Source organism: Coenobita brevimanus, unplaced genomic scaffold, assembly GCF_032717465.1.
Source record: "Coenobita brevimanus isolate Jiangsu-jjx unplaced genomic scaffold, ASM3271746v2 jjx.HiC_scaffold_2662, whole genome shotgun sequence".
In the NCBI taxonomy this organism is placed as follows: domain Eukaryota; kingdom Metazoa; phylum Arthropoda; class Malacostraca; order Decapoda; family Coenobitidae; genus Coenobita; species Coenobita brevimanus.
Window position 1 is genome coordinate 400,928 of NW_027643612.1, and position 21,573 is coordinate 422,500.

At 42.2% G+C, this 21,573-nt stretch overlaps 1 pseudogene; it reads left to right on the top strand.

The window, feature by feature from the left end:
• The first annotated feature begins 1,936 nt into the window (after positions 1-1,936).
• LOC145389967 (uncharacterized) overlaps positions 1,937-21,573 on the top strand; it is a 22,258-nt pseudogene continuing 2,621 nt past the window's right edge.

Genomic DNA, 21,573 nt, shown 5'->3' on the forward strand with positions numbered 1-21,573 from the left:
TTTCAGAGTAATTTTCATTCATTTTTCTTCTTAGATCATCATTTACCTTCTCCTTTTTCCTCTTCACTAGTCTCTTTATGTGCTTCTTCTCTCAGTACATTCAGTTCTTATTTCAACTGGACTCCTGTTCTGTAACCTCTCTAGCCACTTCTTCCTCTTTTCCTCCACTGCTCTCTTAACCTTTTCAAACCACCACGCCATACCTTTCTTGTTTGTTTGTTACCCTTGCCACACCACACACTGCTTTTGCATTCCTAACTATGCAATCCCTATATTCATTCCACAAGCTGTCTAGATCCTTGCATTCCTAACAATGCAATCCCTATATGCATTCCACAAGCTGTCTAGATCCATTTCATTCCAATTCACTTATTCTAACTCCTCCCCTACTTTGGTCCTGTATTCATCTGCCATTTCTTTGATCCTCAGCGTCTCGACATTCAGTCTTTCTCCCTGACTGCTCCTCTCTCACCTGGTCCACCTCACTTGTTTCAGCTTGATCTTGCACACCACTGTCATATGATCTGACAGAAACTCCACATCGTCCTCTCGCTGCCCTCGTATCATCAACCATTCCCATCATCGACCTCTCCACGAGCACGCAATCAATCATGCTCCTTTCAACATGATCCCCGTTCCATCTATTCATATCGCCCGTTACGATCACTTTATAGCTCCTGGGCATTTCTCCCATTGCTTCATCCAGCTCATCCCAAAACCTGTCTTTCTCTCTCTCACTCGTCATCACACGGTGCATAAGCTACAATTACTGCCACTTTCACCTACTGAAACTTGAAGTTGACATACATAGATCTCCAGCTGACACATTTGTAATCTCTTATTCAGTTCTGCCACATTTCATTCATCAAAAAAGCAACTCCTTCCCTGCATCTTCCTTACCCATTCATGCCCGATCTTACTTATTTCACACCCTCCCACTCCTCCAGCTCACATCCTTTCATTTTTGTTTCACACAGTGCCATCAAGGAATATCTTGCACTCCTGAACACATTCGCCACTTCCACCCTCTTGCTCTCCTCATTCACACCTCTCACATTCCACATGGCCACGCGAATCTACCCATTTGGTTGGGGTCCTGGGCAGGTATTGGGCCCACTAAGGCTCTCTGAAACATTTGCCATGATTAAGTGATTTTAGATAGGGGAATCTGAAGGACATTTAACCTGGCCAAAAATCCTGATTATATGGTTACCACCCAGTGCAGTAAATGGTTTCCTCGGAACATGAAACCATTTGGCTTGTCACTCAGTTTAGAGACCATAAGGCATCCCTGCAATGAGTGAGTGGATGATGGGTGCCCCTACCTACCACCAAGAAAACACTAAGACTTTCACCTTATTATCCAATCATGTACCTCTTCTTAACCAATGCTAAATTATTATAAGACAAATGAAGAAAATTGAGAAAAAAATATATGATACGAAATAAAGAGAAAACATAAAAGGTGTATTGGTGTTGTGGTGAGGAGGGGTATACTGAGATGGTCTGGGTATCTGGAGAGGATGGGGGATGACAACTGGGTGTAGAAAGTGACAAGTATGAACGATGGGGGTAGGGTTGTGAAAGGCAGACCAAAAAGACCTGGGATGAGGTCATAGAGTGTGACCTCTGGGATAAAGGACTGAATAGGGAGGCTGCCAGGGACTGAGCAGCACAGACAGCTGTAATTAAGTGACTAAGTCTGACTCATGCAAGCATGTTGGAGCCTTTATAGAGAAAATTAAACAAAATAGACAGACAAGAAAAATGGAAATGGCAAAATAAAGTTGATAAAAAGAGAACCCCAAAAGGTAAGCAAAAAAATGACAAAAAGGAAACAACAAAAAATTGTCTATCCATCTATCTATAGCCAGATCCCATAATGAGTTTGTACTTAGAGAGTTATCTCTAACCTGTTCTTTTTTTTCTTTCTAGGTGAAGATGAACGACACGTGAGTAGCGGCCACACGTGTGAGTATTACACACACACACACACACACACACACACACACACAATGTTTTATTCGCCCCTGTGTAGAGTATAACTCTCTTGTGTGGGGAGGCTCCTCACATACACTCTTCTCAACAAGGTGGAGTCAAAGGCTTTTTGTCTCATTAACTCTCCTTCTGGAACGATGCAGGAATGTAGAAGTGAAAAAAAGAAAGACAATGTGATGGTGTGAAGGATGTAGGTGGTAGATTATTAACCCATGGGGATGAAGCAAGGACGAGATGGAAAGAATATTTTGAAAGCCTGATAAATGGGAATAGAGGGAGCAGAGTGGCTGTGAACATGATTGGTTTTAGGGGTGTGCAGAGAAGGAATGCAGTGCCAGGAGACGTGACACTCGCACAGGTGAAGAGTGCTGTGAAGCGGCTGAAAAATGGGAAAGCAGCTGGGGTTGATGACGTGTATGCAGAGATGATTAAGTGTAGTGGTGAGAGAGGAATTAAATGCTTGTTGGAGATATATAAGAAGGCATGGATGAGTGAAACTGTGCCTGCAGAGTGGAAAATGGCTGTGATTGTACCCCTGTAAAAAAATAACAGTGAGTGAAGTGAGTGCATGAATTATCATGGCATAAGTTCACTGAGTGTGGTAGGGAAGGTGTATGGAAGAATTATTACAGAGAAAGTAAGAGAGAAATCAGAAGTCCTAGTAAGTGATAAACAGGGTGGCTTTAGGAGTGGCAGAGGATGTGTGGATCAAATATTTGCAGTGAGACAGATAACAAAGAAAACTTGTGAGAAGGACCATAAGGTGTTTATGGCTTTCATGGATCTGGAAAAAGCATACAACAAAGTGGCTGCATGAGATCAAGTAGTGTCTAGAGTTGTCATTAGGCGACCGAAGCCGATGAATGCAAGCATGTCGATGTCTTTGTAATCAATATCATACAATACAAAAAGGTAGCCAAGACTCAGACCCATACATTCTAAAGGGGGCAACATGGGATTGACTATTACCATTTACTCTCTCCTGTCTCTAAATGTTTTGGACTATGATAACATGGTCTTGAATCCCTACACTCCAAAGAGGGGAGTAACTCTTACAGCTTCACGTTTCTTCAGGTGGGAGGGTGAGGGTGCAGGAGAGCCAGGCAGTGAAGAGAGCATGGACTTGTCTGAAGGTGGCAGCAGCAGCAGTGGTACCCTTGCCAACCAGTCTCCCCTCTCAGATCACACATCCATCCCACCTCCTATTTACTCCTACCAGCAGTCTGTTCGAGACCCTCTCAGGTTCCCCATGCAGGTAAGACTTTAGTGATACAGACTGCACTGAGGTAATGATAATGTATACATTGTGTGTGTGTGTGTGTGTGTGTGTGTGTGTGTGTGTGTGTGTGTGTGTGTGTGTTCTTACCTAATTGTATCTTCACAGGAATGAGTCAAACTTGTACTGTCCCATATATTAAACCATTTTTATCATACATATCCTTAACACTTTTCGTACACGTAAGAGTTATATGCGGTGGCTGAATCGGTAGAGAGGCGGCTTGCAGTCCTGATGGACCCAGGATTGAATCCCGGCTGGGGCAGGGAACAGTTTAAGGATTTGAATTTCCTAAAAAGCAGACTTTCCTGATCTACCAGATGACCCGCCGACATGTCATAAAAGTACCCCCGCTAATACCAGTACACCAGTCCTGTATGAGACAGCCCTAGCATGTATTCAATATGGACAGTGGGTGTTAGTGCCAAAGTGGTGACATGTGGAGGTGTAGGAGGACTACTGGGCCTTGGGATAGGCCACTGCCCCCAAGAAATAGGCCCTGAACCTCTGCTCAGAGTCGGACACGTAAAAAAAAAAAAAAAAAAAAAAAAAATGCTAATGACTTTTGGGCCATTGCTCTGGCACAGTTGTTATCAAACCATTTTGGAGAGTTTGATCTTTTACTTAACTGTTGACCTGGTATGAATAAATCTATACCAGGCAGTATTAAGTCATTAATGTGGGACTGGACAGAATTGACATCACTAGAGAAGATAGCCTGCCATGGAATGTCAGCAAGATAATCAATGTGCCATTGGGTCACCTTGACAGGTTCAGAATAGGGAGGTCTGGGTGGGCTGACTAATGAGGCTTTGATGAGACTGTGGTCAGAGGATCCAAGTGGTGACAGTACTTCTATCCTGTATTGATCTGGATTATTTGTCTGGAACAGATCCAAGAGATGGGCATTATGGCCAGGATTATCTGGTATTCTGGTTAGTTGCTTTACCAACTGTGTGAGATTAAATGATTCTGCAAACGGCTCGCACTCTAGACCAGCATCGTCAATCCTGGCAGAATGCAATAACCATTCAACATTAAGTACGTTAAAATCACCCAAAATGGTAATCTTGGTGCTAAGAACAAAGTTAAAGTTACTCAACTGTGTGGATATGGAGTCAAATACACTGGGTTCTGAAGAAGCATTGGGGGAGTGATAGACTACACAGACACATTTGGTAATATTTAGATAATTTAGTTTATACAGTGAGTAATCAAAATTAGTTGAGGTGAAGTTTAAAACAGTGTCAACTGCATATTCAGATTTGGTATAACAACAGGTGCCGCCCTTGTTACAGAAGTTTGTGAGGAGATGGTAACCAGGAAAACAAAATGGGGAAATTCAGTAGAGGGAGAAATTTGGGGTTCTGTGAGGAACAAGGCTAGAGAGGATATGGACTGTAGGAAAAAATGAACTGAATTCTAATTGGTACCGAAAGCACGGACACTGGCGAAGAATAAGGCTGCACCTGCTCTTCTCCGCTGACAAGCAAGAACAGAATTTGCAACAGTTGCTGCTGGTACAGTCGCTTCATGGCAACCAGGAGGACCCTGTGCTGCCAGCCCTACCTTGCCGGTGGTGGCAATCCGAGATATCACCTCGTTTGCTGATGTTAATGTAGCGGCCATTGGTAAAGGGAATGGAAATAGGAGGTGTGATATTTTACATGCATATAGTGTGGTGTAGACAGTTGAAGGTACAGGTATTAAGAGAATATGCTGGCCTACTCTCTGTGTAAATGAAAGCACTGAAAATGTTCAGCAAAGGGGGATGGTAAGGATCAATTCCTGAGGGCTGGTGAAATGAGGGCTCCAGCTCTCCCTGGCACAAGCTTGCCCTCCACCTCAGAAGTGCCGCCCTGTTCAACTGGTGCTACAGTCTACTCCTGGTAAATATTCAAAATAAAGAGTAAAAAATTAAAATAAGGAGTAAGAAATTAAAGTTTCTTATACAACACTTGAACTTGTTGTGTACAGTAAAGCAGTATAGTGTCAGACAGGTTTTTTCTTTCTTTTAAACTATTCTAATGCTAATACTATCTTCATTGCTAAACAATTCACCATCAATCTGCCTATAGCAAGACACCTTAATCATGGAAAACATAATCACAAATGAATCATCTCCATGTCACCCTGTCCTCTGCCAAGAGGCTGCTCTCTCTCTCTCCAACTCATATCCCCTCTCTCATATACCTTTCCACCCCATTCCTTCATCTCATGCATGGTCTCCCACTCCCCCTACCCTCTGCCTCACTGACATTCCCTCTCCTGGTCAGTCTGTCATTCTCCATATTTTCAACATGGTTAACCATCTCAGTGAACTGCAGACATTAATGCTGTGTTCAAGCAGAATGGGCGCCTGGTGGGCGCTGCGATGGAGGAGGAGGAGGAGATGTTTGCCCTCAGTGGAGCGGAGGCCCCCATCGCACACAGGGGCACACCTCTCAACCTCACACATCCAGAGTACACCCTACCTGACACAGAGATCTATGAGCCAGAGACAGGTAAGGTACAGTTAGAGACAGGTAATGTATTCCCAGACAGGTTGTGTACAGCCATTTGCAAAACTTTACATCTTATCATCTGCAGCATCCATCTGCAATTCTCATTCCTGTCCTCAGCATCACACACCCGCAGTACACCGTGCCTAACAGAGAAATCTGTCGGCCAGAGACAAGTAATGCACAGTTCCTGACAGTAATACTGATCTTTTTTTAAATGAACATTTATGAGGTACAGACAGACAGAGACAGCGATCTATGAGCCAGTGACAGGTAAGGTACAACCCTCCCTCCTGCCTCCCCAAGTTCTGCATTTAAAAGCAGGCTTCAAGTTTCTACAGGGTGATTCAATACTCTGATGCCTAAGAATAATGCCAGTACAGCACACCACCATTATCCGATGGGGTTAAATTATGGAAAGTGGATCGGATAATGATTTATGGGATACCGGGACAATTAAAACATGGGTTTAATAAGGCTATGTTTGAGGCCAAGTGGAACCCACACCCTTCCCCCTCTATAAAAGTAACAACAGCAACCTTAGACATGTGGAGAGAATGGAGAATGAAAGACTGACTAAGAGGGTGTATGTAGGTGAGGTGGAGGGAGGGAGAGGGAGGGGTAGACCAAGGATGAGGTGGAGGGATGGAGTTGAGAGGTATATGAAGGAGAGGAGAGTAAGTTAGGGGGAGAGTAGTCAAATGGTGGGTGACAGAGCGACTTGGAGGCGTTTTGTCTGCGGCCACCCTTTGCGGGATTTGGGCGTCGGGCTATAGATAAATAGATAGAACCTTAGACTGGTCCCTAGACCTCCTTTAATGCCTTATCTGACTACTTTCCATCACCGTATCACCTATGAGTATGACTGAAAGAGTGATCAGAGGTTGAGTAGATGTAACACACTAACCAAACAGGTGTAACTAACCTTATTGAGTACCAGGTCCTGTTGAGCCATCATCATGGGTCTCTTTGAGGCTGGGGCATACGTGGTGTCCCAGGGCACTCACTCATCATTGCATTTGCTCTGGCAAAGAAGAGAAATCTAGTTGACAGGAATAAATGTTTGTTTTGCCAGACAAAATTACTGTGCCTGCAATTCCTACATATTTATTTTATTTTCTGCAAAACAGCTGAGTGGTGAGTGAGGGATGGAGTGACAGTGGTCAGATGGGGAAGAAGTAGATGCAAGGGCTGTGGCTGTAAACACAGCTGACGTTTGTGGGCATAGGAGTCATAATAATTCTGCTGTTCAGTACAATATTTCCTCCCATATCATCTATCTATCTATCTATCTATAGCCCGACGCCCTAATTCCGCAAAGGGTGGCCGCAGACAAAACGCCTCCAAGTCGCTCTGTCACCCACCATTTGACTACCCTCCCCCCAACTCACCCCCCCCTCCCTCATATACCGGTACCTCTCAACTCCATCCCTCCACCTCATCCTCGGTCTACCCCTCCCTCTCCCTCCCTCCACCTCACCTACATACACCCTCTTAGTCAGACTTTCACTCTCCATTCTCTCCACATGTCCAAACCACCTCAGTGTATTTCTCCTAATCTTCTCAACCACATCCACATCCACCCCACAATGTTCCTTCTCTTCTTCATTCATCAATCTGTCCCTCCATGTCACTCCACATGCTCCTCTCAAGTAACTCATTTCCACTGCTCTCACTCTTGACTTGTTTCCCTCTTGCAAGGTCCACACCTCACTTCCATACGTCAGGGTAGGGATCACAATACTATCATGCAGTGACTTCTTAACTTACACACTCACCTTCCTATTTCTCATCACTGCTTTCAGTGAACCAACAACCTTCCTTCCCTGCTGTACCCTTTCACATACTTCATCCCCCAAAGTTCCATTCTTACTCATCACACTACCCAAGTACTTGAATGTACTCACATTCTCCATAATAATAATGTAGGAAAGAATAAATTTATGGTCTTCAAGAGGAATGAAGTCAATGAATGTACAGTGAGGTAGGATGACGAGGAAATGGAAAATGTGAGTGCATTTAAGCACGAGTACTTGGGTAGTGTGATGAGTAAGGGTGCGAGTCTGGAGGATGAAGTGCTTGAAAAGGTGCAGCAAGGAAGAGAGGTTGCTGGTTCTTTGAAAGCAGCGATAAGAAATAGGGAACTGAGCATGATATTTAAAAAAATGCCTGCATGATAGTACTGTATTGTGATGCCAACTCTAACATATGGAAGTGAAGCTTGGACCTTGTTGGAAGGACACAAGTCATGAGTGATGGCAATGGAAATGAGTTATTTGAGAGGAGCATGTGAGGTTACATGGAGAGACAGTCTGACAAATAAGAAAGTAAAAGAGCACTGTGGTGTGGATGTGGATGTGATAGAGAGCGTTAGGAGAAATACACTGGGGTGGTTTGGCCATGTGGAGAGGATGGAGAGTGAGAGACTAATGAGGAGAGTGTATGTGAGTGAAGGGGAGAGGGAGAGAGGGAGGGGGCAGCTGAGGATGAGATGGAGGGATGGAGTGGAGAGGTATATGAGAGAGGAGGTTTTGAGCTAGGAGGAGGGCAGTGAAATGGCGGGGGACTGGGCGACATGGAGGCCATTTGTTTGTGGTCACCCCTTATGGGATTGAGCCATCTGGCAATAGATAGATAGATGGATAGATAAAATAGTAATATTAATAATACAGTAAAAGTCCTCCAATCCGACCACCAATAATCCGAAAATCCCAATATTCAGAATTTGCCAAGGCAAAAATTTTCTATTTTTTCTGGTGTTTTTCCAATTCTTCTGGGCTATATCTAAGGATTTATCTGGTTTGGACTTGCCCATGGACTTGGATATACGTGCCTTCATCTATTCATCTACACTTCTATGCATTTCCAGTGAGTAAAACAATAATTCATATCATTTATGTGTTTATTTAAAGATCATGTACATATTTGAAATGTTTTCAAAGGCCCCTCTTAATAGTCCTAAAAAAAACAATCAAAAGACCCTCAGTTCCATGTGATTCGTATTAGAGGACATTTACTGTACTGTAATAATAGTAATAACAATACTGATACTAATCCTAATACTAATACTACTACTACTAATAATAATAATCTATCTACCTATCTATCAACTCCCAGTCGCCTTGATCCTGTAAAGGGTAGCCACAAACAAATCACTTCCACGTCACCCTGTCCCTTGCCATTTCACTGCCCTCCCCTCAGCTCACACACCCCTCTCACATACCTCTCCATTCCATCCCTCCATCTCATTCTTGGCCTCCTCCTCCCTCTCCCCTCCTCCACCTCACTCACATACACTCTCCTCATTAGTCTCTCACTCTCCATTGTTTCCACATGGCCAGTGTATTTCTCCTAATCCTTTCTGTCACATACACATCCACACCACAATGCTTCTTCACTTCCTCATTTGTCTGTCTCTCCATGTAACTCCACATGCTCCTCTCAAATAACTCATTTCCACTGCTGTCACACTTGACTTGTGTCCTTCCAACAAGGCACAAGCTTTGCTTCCATATGTTACAGCAGGTTTCACAATACTCTCATGGAGCGGCTTTTTTACTTCCATGCTCACTTCTCTATTTTTTATCACCGTTTTCAAAGCACCAGCAACCTTTCTTCCCTGTTGTACCCTTTGAAGCACTTCATCCTCCAAACTTCCACCGTTACTCATCACACTACCCAAGTACTGTACTTAAACAGACTCACATTTTCCATTTCCACATCATCCAACCTCACAGACCATTCAGTGACTTCATTTCTCTCCAAGACCATAACTTTACTTTTCCCTATGTTCACCTTTAGATTCCATTTCTTATACGCTTTCCCAAACTCTTTCACCAAGCCTTGCAGTTCCCCTTTGTCTTTTCTTAACAATACAGTACCGGTATTATCTGCAAACAACAGAACAGGAAGTTTCCAAATGCTGCTCTCTCTCATTAGGGCTGCACCAGTATTCACTGCCCTACCTTGCATCTCTTTTATAATCCTATCCATATACAGATTGAACAATGATGGAGTCATGACACATCCCTGTTTGAATCCAACATTCAGATAGAAAAATTCACTCAGTTCACCATCCACACGCACTGCAGCCTTAGCACCCTCATACATATTCTTCACAGCATTCAGCAGCTTCCCATTTACTCTATTAAGTAAAAGTCCTTTAATCCAACCACCAATAATCTGAATATCCCAATACTCCAAATTTTTTGAGCTGGCAGATAATTTTAAATGCAGTAATAAATATAAGTGTATTAAGTGAAAATTAAGTGAATTACAGTAAGTTACTGTTTAGTGAACTGAGTGAAAACTAAGTAAATCAAGTGGATTTTTTCTCTGGGCTTTGTCTGGGCTTTATCAAAGGATTTATCTGGCTTGGACTTGCTCTTGGACTTGGAATAACTGCCTGCAACTATTCAGCTACACCTTTATGCATTTCCAGCGAGTAAAACAATGACCCATATTATATTAAGTGTTTATTTAATGATCATGTACATATTTCTAATGTTTTCTGAGGTCCCTCTCAAAAAAAAAAAAAAAAAAAAAAAAAAAGTGTTCAAAAGACCCTCAGTCCCCTGTCATTCAGATTACAGGACTTTTACTGTATATTTTTAATATTTTCCACATGCTATGTTTATCCATTCTGTCATATACCTTCTCCAAATCCATGAAGGCTGCATACAACTTCTTTCCCTTCTCTAGAAACTTTTCCACTAAAGACCTAAGGATGAGTACCTGATTTACACAACCTCTTCCCTTCCTAAAATCTCCCTCTTCTTCTCCAACTTATTCCTCTGTTATTTCTCTAACTCTGTCAGTAAGCATCCTACCATATACTGTTCCTATTACACAAATACCCCTATGATTAATACACACTTCTTTTTCACCTTTTCCTTTGTACAGGGGAAAAATTATACATGACTTACAATCCTCTAGGATTCTATCTTCCTACCAAGCCAATCTTCACATCTTCCATATCCATTTCACTACTATCTCTTCCCCATGCTTTAGCATTTCACCACACACCTCATCAATTCCTAGAGCTTTCCCCATTTTTACTTACTTCATTGCTTCCACTACTTCCATCCTACTGATCTCTTCCTCCCTTCTCACCTACCTCCTGCTCCCAGCCACTCCCAAGCCACTTATACTCACATTACTTTCATTCTCTATGTTTAACAGTTCCTTAAAGTGTTCTCTCCGTCTACTCACTTTTTCTCCCCTCTCCACCATCAATCTACCATTTTTATCTTCCACTCTCCTTCTAACTTCTCTATCATGATAATAATGATAATAATAATAATAATAATAATCCATCCATCCATCATCCAATCATGTAATAATAACAATAATAATAATAATCCATCCATCCATCCATCATCTAATCCTGTGTTGCCCCACGAGGAGAGTAGGAGCCCTGGGCAAGGCAGGTTGGTCCTGACATTGATGATGAGTGTGACTGGTCGCACTCATCCCTGAGTGGCATTACATGAGCAATAAACCCCAACCATCCCTTGGATATAAATTTCCATCGGCTCAATCCGATTGGAGTGCCTTAATGACCAACTAAACCACAGGTGCCATAATCTGGTTATATAGTTACCACCAAGTGCAGCATTTGGCTTCCTGGTGTACAGGAAATCATTTGGCTTGTCACTCAATGTAGAGTCACCCGCAGACCGAAGGAAGAGGAAAGAAAGAAGGAAAGAAAAACAGAAGAGGAAGGATGGAAAGAAGGAAGGAGGAGAGGAAAGGGCTGGCACCCGCGAGCAGCATTACACTGAATGAGTGGATGGTGAGTGCCCCCACCTACCACAGAATAATAATAATAATAATTATAATAATAATAATAATAAAAATAATAATAATACACCCTTCAACTTCACACACACCCTGAGTACACCCTTTCTGATATAGAGACAACATGAAAGAGGTTATAATATTCATGCATTATACATACTCTTCTATATATTCTGTAAATGTTAGTGGACATGGTACATGTATGATGTTAAGCAAGTTACAGACTGAGTTTGATGTAGTGTCAACTGGATGGAGAAAAGAAAAATGCAGTTTTATAAATTTATGCCTACAGAGGAATGTTATTGTGGTCAACAAAATGTCTACTTATTTATCAACAGCATGCCATCATTATATGAATGGGATGCATTTTTGAAAGTGGGTGGGAATGCTCACCATCCACTCACTCAGTGTAGTGCTGCTGTTGGGTGTCTGCCCTTTCCTCTCCTCCATCCTTCTTTCCTTCCATCCTCTTCTGTCTTCCATTCCTTCATTCTTTCCTTGTCTTTCTGCCTATGGGTAACTTTACACTCCTTCTTCTGTCTTTCTTTCCTTCATTCTTTCCTCTTCCTTCTGCCTGTGGGTGACTCTACACTGAGTGACAAGCCAGATGGTTTCCTGTACACCAGGAAATCATTTACTACACTGGGTGGTAACCATATAACCAAATTTTGGCTCCTGGTGGTTTTGTGGGTAATTATTGCACTCCAATCAGATTGAGCCGGTGAAGGTTTATATCCAAGGGGTGATTGGGGTTGAGCGGTGAAGGTTTATATCCAGGGGATGGTTGGGGTTGATTGCTCATGTAGTGCCATTCAGGGATGAGTGAGGCTGGTCACTCTCATCTTAAATGTCAGGACCAACTGCCTAGCCCCGGGCTCCTACACTCCTCAAGGGGCAATGTAGGATTGGATGATGGATGGGTGGATGGATTGTATAACAAATGATTTTTTAATGAATTTAGTGTTCTAGCAATCATATACTGTAAGTGAGGAAATGAACATACAGGTATAATGAGAAAAATGGGCAATGTAGCAGTGAAAAACACCAATGAAAAAAATGTGCTAAATGTTACAGTCATAAAAGCATGTGATCATATAAGTCAATTGTAAAAAACAGTCTATAATTCTAACTACCAATCTGTCTAATCTACTTATTCATCCAGTAAACTAAAGCATCAGTCTATCTGTCAATTTCCCTTCCTGTCAACCCCCAGTGGACTTCCCAAGCTCCCGACAACCCTCCGATACCTGGTGGAGCCTGGCAGTGAGGAGTGTGGGGGAGTGCGACTTGCAGAGAGGGAAGAAACCTCACAGCCACCTGTCACCCCTACAGAGGACGATTATTCTCTCTACACCGCTGTTGTCTCACCCCCAACCGGCCAGGTCACCCTTAGGAAAGGTAAAGGATCATCATTATTCTCATCATCAACTTAGGATATGTAAAGAATCTTCATCAACATCATCACTCTCATTGTCATCATCATCACTATAAACTTAGGAAGCATCAAGGATCCACCACCACCATCATCATCATCAACTTATAATACATAAAGGACCATCATCATCATCATCATCATCACTGCCAACATTATTCATCTGAAAAGGAAGAACATGGTATTTAAGGTAGAAAATCAGACAAAAAGGGAAAACAGGGATATCATAGGTAAGCAGTATATGAAGAATGATGAAAAAATGGTAATGGTAGACAGTGAAGATATTAAAGATCCCTGGAGAGAGCATTATAACTGTTTGCTGAATGAGGAGTCTGACTGGAACAGGGAAAGTTTAGAGTCAACAGATCCAAAGTTTGGCCCTTGAACTTTGATTGATGCTGATACTGGGAGCAGAGCGATAGGCAATATGCAGTTGGGGAAGGTGGTGGGTGTTTCTGGATTTACTGCTGAAAAGCTGAAGGCCTCAGGAGATATATATGAGTGGGTTTAGTTGCTGATTTGAAAAACTCAATTATATATCAGTGTGTTGTTCCAGATGACTGGCTGAAGAGTGTGACTGTAAATGTGTACAGTAAACTTTCAATTATCCCGCATAATTCAGCCAAGCCCTATGCCAAATAAAGTGAAACACCAGATATTGCATAATACCCTCCATCGGCTCGACATTCAGCGTCGAGCAGGATACTGTGTTACTATCCCTGTCGACCCTCTATCCTAAAAACTTTCCCATGAATGATATTGCTTTAACAGAGCTGAGCCAGCAGCGCCAGATACTGCCTTCAGCCGTATATTGTGATGGCAGATAACTGAAAGTCAGTATCATCCGGACCTCTTTTCCCACCCTAGGGCAGGGTGAGGAGCAGCAATGTCTAGACAGCCCAAATTTGCCCAGTACAATGGTCCATGCTTCCATTCACTCATCATTCAAGCCTCCAGAATCCTGGATCTATCTGATACGTTAAAAACATTCACCACACTCTGTAGTTTCACATAAACGTATCCAATATAATCACTCTGGATGCTGTCACGTTAAAAAGGGGTGCCAAATCCCTGATCATGAGCTTCTTCTCACAACATTCATCAAGCCAGCTTGATCTCCTGTCAGTTACCTAGCCTCACTGACTTCCATACCTTTCTTCCTCACACACTCATCCACCATACCCCTCCACCTTCTCCTTGGCCTACCTCGCCTCCTCCCTTCTTCAAATTTGCTCAGATATACCTTTTGCACCACTCTATTGTTATCCATTCTCTCCATATGACCATACCATCTCAGTGCACTCTCTCTGACTCTGGTGTCCACAGACTTCCTCACTCCACATTGTTCACGAATCATTATTTTGTATCCTATCCACTCTCTGTACTCCACATACAATCCTCAGCAGTCCCATCTCTACCGCTCTCACTCTTGACTTTTCATTTTCATGCCACACCATACTCTCACATCCATATGTTAAAGTTGGCACGAACACTTCTTCATGTTAGCCTCGCACAGCTGCAACACTCAAGCCTCTGTTTGTTATCAAGGTCTTAATAGCACCAGCTTCTTTACTTCCTTGTGTCACTTGACTTTCCACTTTTTTGCACATTTTCCTCTCTTTTCTATCACTGTACCCAGGTACTTGAACTCTCTCACCAATTGCAGTCTTTCTCCATTCACTGTAACATCACACTGGGAGTCACCTTCTTTCTCAATAACCATCACTTTACTCTTTTCTACATTTACTTTCAAGGCACGACAGTTACAGACATCTGCAAAACTCTGCACTAGTCTACTAAGTTCTTGTCCAGTATTTGCAAGTAGTACTCCATCATCAGCATACAACAAATTTGAGATATTCCATCCATCATCATTCAATACCAATGCCATCCCTCTCTCCATTACTCATGTTTTTACTTCTCTCATCACCCCATCCATATATATACTGAACAACCATGGGGACATCACACAACCTTGTCACACACCCACACCGATCATGAACCATTCACTTAGATGCCCATTTACCCTTACACATGCTTCATTTGCTATCATAAAAACTCTTGATGGCACCTAGCAGTTTCCCAACTACATCGTACATGTGCAAAATCTTCCACAATCCTTCTCTATCTACTTTGCTGTATGCTTTTTCCAGATCCTTGAATGCCATAAACACCTTAAAGTCCTTCTCACAAGCCTTCTCCACTATTTGTCTCACTGCAAATATTTGATCCACACATTCTCTGGCACTCCTAAAGCCACCCTGTTCACCACTCACTAGGACTTCTGATATCTTTCTTACTTTCTCTATAATAATTCTTCCAAATACCTTCCCTACCACACTTAATAAACTTATGCCACAATAATCCTTGTACCCACTTTGCTCAACTACCGGGGTACAATCATAGCCTTTTTCCAATCTGCTGGCACAGTTTCACTCATCCATGCCTTCTTACATATCTCCAAAAAGCACTTCATTCTGCTCTCTCCACTACACTTAATTATCTCTGCATACACCTCAACTACTTTCCCATGTTTCAGCCACTTCACAGCATTCTTCACCTGTGCAAGTGTCACGTTTCCTATCACTGCATTCCTCTGCGCATCCTCAATCATGTTTACAGTGGCTCTGCTCTCTCTATATTTATTCACCAAGCTTTCAAAATATTCTCTCCATCTTGTCCCTACTTCATCCCCATGGGTTAAAAATCTACCACTTACGGCCTTCACTCTTTCACATTTCTTTCCACTGTCACTTCTACATTTCTGCACCTCTTTCCAGTATAACTTCCTATTTTCAGAGGAATTTGCATTCATTTTTCTTCCTTGATCATCATTTATCTCCTTTTCCTCTTCACTAGTCTCTTTACGTGCTTCTTGCACTCAATATATTCAGTTCTTATTTCAATTGAACCCCTGTCCTTTAACCACTCCAGCCACTTCGTTCTCTTTTCCTTCACCGCTCTCTTAATCTCTTCACGTCACCATGCCGTACCTTTCTTCTTTGTTGTTACTCTTGCCACACCACACACCACTTCAGCATTCCTAACTAAGCAATCCCTATATGCATTCTACAGGATGTCCAGATCCATTTCATTCCAATATACTGATTCTAACTCCTCCCCTACTTTGGTCCTGTATTCATCCATTTCTTTGATCCTCAGATTCTCGACTTTCAGACTTTCTCCCTGACTGCTCCTCTCTCTCCTGGTCCACCTCACTCCTTTCAGCTTGATCTTGCATACCACAATCATATGATCTGACAGACCACATCGTCCTCTTACTGCCTTCGTATCAGCAACCATTCCCAGCATCGACCTCCACAAGCACATAATCAATCAGGCTTCATTCAACTTGATCCCCATTCCCTCTATACCATGTATATTTATGTGCATCTCTGTGTTTGAAATACGAGTTACAAATGCAGGACCTCCTTTCCTGACATATATCCTTCAGTTGCTTCCCGTTATCAATTTCTCCTGGTACTCCATTACAACCCATTATGTCATCCTCAGGACCAGTGCCTACTCTTCCATTCATATTGCCCATTACAATCACTTTCTAGCTCCTAGGCATTTCTCCCACTGCTTCATCCAGCTCATTCCAAAACCTGTCTTTCTCTCTCTCACTCCTGTCATCACACTGTGCATATGCTAGAATCACAGTGGCAGCCACTTTCACCTTCTCAAACTTGAACATGACATACATACATCTCAAGGTGACACATTTGTAATCTCTCATTCCATTCTGCCACACCTCATTCATCAACAAAGCAACTCCTTCCTTGCATCTTCCTCGCCCATTCATGCCCGACCTCACACACTTTACACCCTCCCACTCCTCCACTGCACACCCTTTCATCTTTGTTTCACACAGTGTCATCATGGCATATCTCGCACTCTTGAACACATTCACCACTTCCGCCCTCTTGCTGTCCTGATTCACACCTCTCACATTCCACATGGCCATGAAACCTGTCCATTTGGTTGGGGTCCTTGGCTGGTATTGGGTCCTCTGAGGCTCTCCAAAACATTTGCCATGATTAAGTGATTTTTGATAGGGGAATCTGGGGTATACTTAACCTTGCCAAAAACCCCAGTTATATGGTTACCACCCAGTGTAGTAAATGGTTTCCAGGGTACAGGAAACCTTTAGGCTTGTCACTCAGTGTAGAGACCATAGGGCATCCCTACACTGAGTGACAGGATGATTGTCCCCCCCATCTACCACAAAAGTTAACTGTATATATCAACAGTATATTAGAAACAGAGATACAATGGTACATTATATCAGACACACAGATAAAATCTAGGGGGGCCTACTTAACCAAAGAGAATACGGGGCTATGTGTATTTATGAATCCAATCCCAAGGTGGGATTCTCAAACACATTTGCAATCGATTCCCTGTTATAACTTATATGTATTTTACAGGAAGAACCAGAGATATGAGAGATTCTGTACTGCCCTTTTCTTGTTCTTCCCTCAAAAAATATATATATTAACCTACGATAATATCTCTCATAACCAAGATTTCTTTTTCTGGGAAGAACAAGAGACATGGGAAGACACTGTACTGTCCTTTCTTTGTCCTTCCTGGGAATACATATCACAGTTACAACAGGGCCTTGATCATAAATACAGTTATGTTCAAGAATCTCACTCCCAGTTTCTTATTTTTGAGCATCTCTTCTACAGAGCGTCCGTCAAGCTTGGAGGTGACCCGGAAGAAACGTTTGACAGTGACAGAGGAGCTTCTGACAGTGGCGGTGGAGGACGACCAACACTCCCTCTCCTCCCTCAGCCAACACACCAATGACGATGATGACGACGACGACGATGACGCACAGATGCTCTCACATGATGAGTTCACTGATATGCTTACGCCAGATGACATAGACACACCGGATGAACTAGAGGAATCCATCATGGAGCGTGAGGTTTTTTCTCTTTTTCTTTATGTGTTAACTCTGGGCAAAGGATTAACAGCCATTTCATCGTGTCTGACCATGGGCACAGGCTTACCTTAACCCATTCTGTTACATCAAGCAGTCCTCCTACATTTTGCATACCTCCATAATTATGTCATCACCTGGTCTGAATATATCAAAGGGTTATATGAAATAATGACAATCACGCACAGGTGCTTTCACAAGACAAGTTCATTGATGATGCAGACACACTAGATGTACGGCAGGAATCCATTATGGAATGTAAGTATTGCTAAGAGCTGTTTGGTTACAACAAAAGGTTACATGAAAAGAACCTATGTGACAGTGATGAAGATGATACACAGATGCTTTCATGTGGCGAGTTCACCAATGTGCTCACCCGTGTTGACACAGATACACTGGATGAACTGTGAAATCCAGGGGCATCTGCAGGATTTTTTGTAAGGGGGGGCAAAATAAAAGAAATTATACATATATGTGCCGACTGAACATATAATTCACTATAAAATATAGTATCAAGATGTACTTAAATTGCAGGCGAAAAGTATTCATATGCTGATGTGCTATAACTCAAAGGAACGAAAATATACGTGACGTCCGGAAAAGTTCCAGACACACTTTGGAATTCTAAGGTGGGGCAACTGCCCCCCCTTGCCCCCCTCTCCAGACACCCATGGTGAAATCCATCATGGAGTGTGAGTATTGCTGACTGACAATTGGTCTGGCTGTATCAAAAGGTTGCATGGTTCTGGATAGGGATGACTTCACAAGGTGACACCAGTGTAATGGGGTGATACTACTGCCCAGTTATACAAGCCCTCCCAGTCTTCCTATCCCCTGAAAGGAGGATGATTGAATGCAAGGGCAACTTCAACCTGCAATTTACTGGGTTCTTGTCCTTTTTTTTTTTTTTTTTTTTCTAAACAAAAGACAAACAGAGGAAGGAAAAACCAAACAAAACAAAATATCATACACCAAATTACAGGTATCCTCCATTCATAAAAACTCTGCAACAGTTTGACTTAAACTGCTGAAGGCTGAAGTTTTGGGGAAAAATCTGGGGAATCAAGTTCCAGAGAGAAGTAGTTTGGAGAATAAAGGAATTCTGATATGCAGAAGTTCTACAATATGGCAGTGTGACAGTCAAGTCATGGTGCTACCAGATGCCCATGTAGCACAGGGGAATGTATGGAGAGGTGGCACAATGGATGCAACTTTGTCTGAGAATTTGCCATAAAAGTATCTGTAAAATAATTCAAGGGAGGCAATACTTTGTCTGACTTGTAAGAGAGGTAGTTAATTTATAATTGCAGGATTATTAATTATTCTTATAGCTTTGCTCTGAATTTTGTCCAGTTGTTTTAGTGGAACATCTCCACATCCACTCCACATGGGAAAGCATTATTTATGCTGAGACTGCACATGACTTGCAAATTACAGCTAACTGCTCATTAGGGTAGACATTATGGATTTTGTATGAAAATCCAAGTTTCTTTGAAGCAGTTTTATAGCATGTGACCTTGCATGAATTTCATGAATCTATAGTTATTAGGCAGGAATGCGTCCCCTTGGTTATTCACCTAAAATAAATGCACTACAGTGATAAGTTCCATAATATCACAGTTTTTTCCATGCAGCCAGTAGGATATATAAGGTACATGCACAAGCAAAATGATGCCATGTTTCCTCTCGTGGAATCGTCATACTATACAGGGTTGATCATGGTATTACTTATGTTTTATATGAACTGGCAACTAAATTAAGTGCCAAAACTAGCTAATTACTTTCCTACAGTTGCTGATAACTGCTGAAAAAAGATATCAGAGATGTTCAGTAAGCTTTGTAACAATATAAATGTCTCATCCTGGACTCTAACAATTTGTCAAAGTTTCATGCCTGAGAGTGATGATTATGTGCCTTGTTACAGAGCTTGTAATCACATACCACTCTCATGGTAGTATCTCCCGAGTTGATGATAGCCATCCATCTACTACCGAAACAGGGAAATTGGCAAGTGAGCTTTACAGGTGACAAAAGAACTTTAACACTCAATCTTTCTGTAACTTACAGTGGCTTTATTTGGGAAAAAAAAAAAAAAAAACTGCTGTTGTTGTGCCATCATGCTCATCTGAAACATGAACCCAGTGGACTGCAGGTGTACATTGTCCTTCCCCTGCAGTCCATCAACCTCTTTTCAGGGGATAGGATGAGAGTTCAGGGGCATTAGCATTATCAGGCAGTGGAGTTGCCTGGTTATATCAGTGACACAACATGAAGACATCCCTTCTCCAAAAGAAAAAAAAAAAAGAAGAAAAAAGAATAGATAACAAGAACCTTCTATCTTGATTCAGGTCTGGGTCCTCAGCCAAGGATAGAGCCACTACCTGAGTACACAGCAGTGCAGGAAACCAGTGAGGAACGGTCATGGCGATCAGTTGTCATATCTGGAATTGAACGGAGGATTGACATGAAGGTCAGTACATCATCATTTATCCATCATCCAATCTTTTATTGCCCCACCAGGAACATAGGGACCCTGGGTTGGTCTACTTAATTCCTGATTTTTGAAGTGAGAATGACCAATCTATTGTCCCAGAATGGTATTGTGTGAGCAGTAAACCCCATCCACCCATAGTACGTACTGTACACCTTTATGAGCAACATCTGCTTGGATACTTTCAGTCAGTATATCTGTATAACCAAATGGTTTTTGGTGGTTTAGTGGGTTAAGGCACTGTGACCAGATGGAGCCTCTATGGGTTTCATCTGAGGAGGAAGTTGGGGGCTCTTTGCTTGCACAATGCCACTCACGGGAAAGTGGGGCTGGTCACCATTGCCTATAAATATTAGGAATGGGTAGCCTATGCCTGGGCCTCAGGACTCCTTTTTATATGGGCAAAATGGGATTGCATGATGGTACATTTATTGCAAGAAATGTTAAATGACCCGAACAGAGAAAGTCTCAAAGTAGGGCTAAAGATGAACTGGACTAAAGCTACTGTAATGTGTAATCTTCACACACCAAAGAGCATCATCAGTATACCAGAAGAAATTCTTGAAGTAGTCAAGGAGTACAGTTACTTGGGGCAAATACTAAAATTAATGATAGACCACGATAACAAAATAAAAAGTCGCATTACAATTGGAGGGAAAGCTTTTGGTAAACAGAAAGACATTATGAAAAGTAGCTTGGCAATATGTATGAAACAAAAAGTGTATAACAAATGAATTATTCCAGCTATGATGTGTGGTTGTGATACCTGGAAACTAATAAAATCAATGGAAAATATACTAATCCGTTCTCAGAAAGCAATGGAAAAGTCAGTGTTGGGAATATCTCTATGAGACAGGAAAAGATCAACTTGGGAGAGAAAGCAGACAAAAGTTAATACATTATAGAAGTTATAAAAGAACAGAAATGGAGGTGAGCTGGCCATGTAGCTAGAATAAGGGATAACCGATGGAGCAAGAGGCTGACTGACTGGACATCAACAGATTGTAAGCATAGCAGAAAAAGGCCAGACAGGAGGAGGAGATATGAGAACAAGATATTTTCAGGGAAAATGTGACAGAGATTGCCTCAGTCAAGGAATTCGTGGAGAAGGTAAGGGAAGGCCTT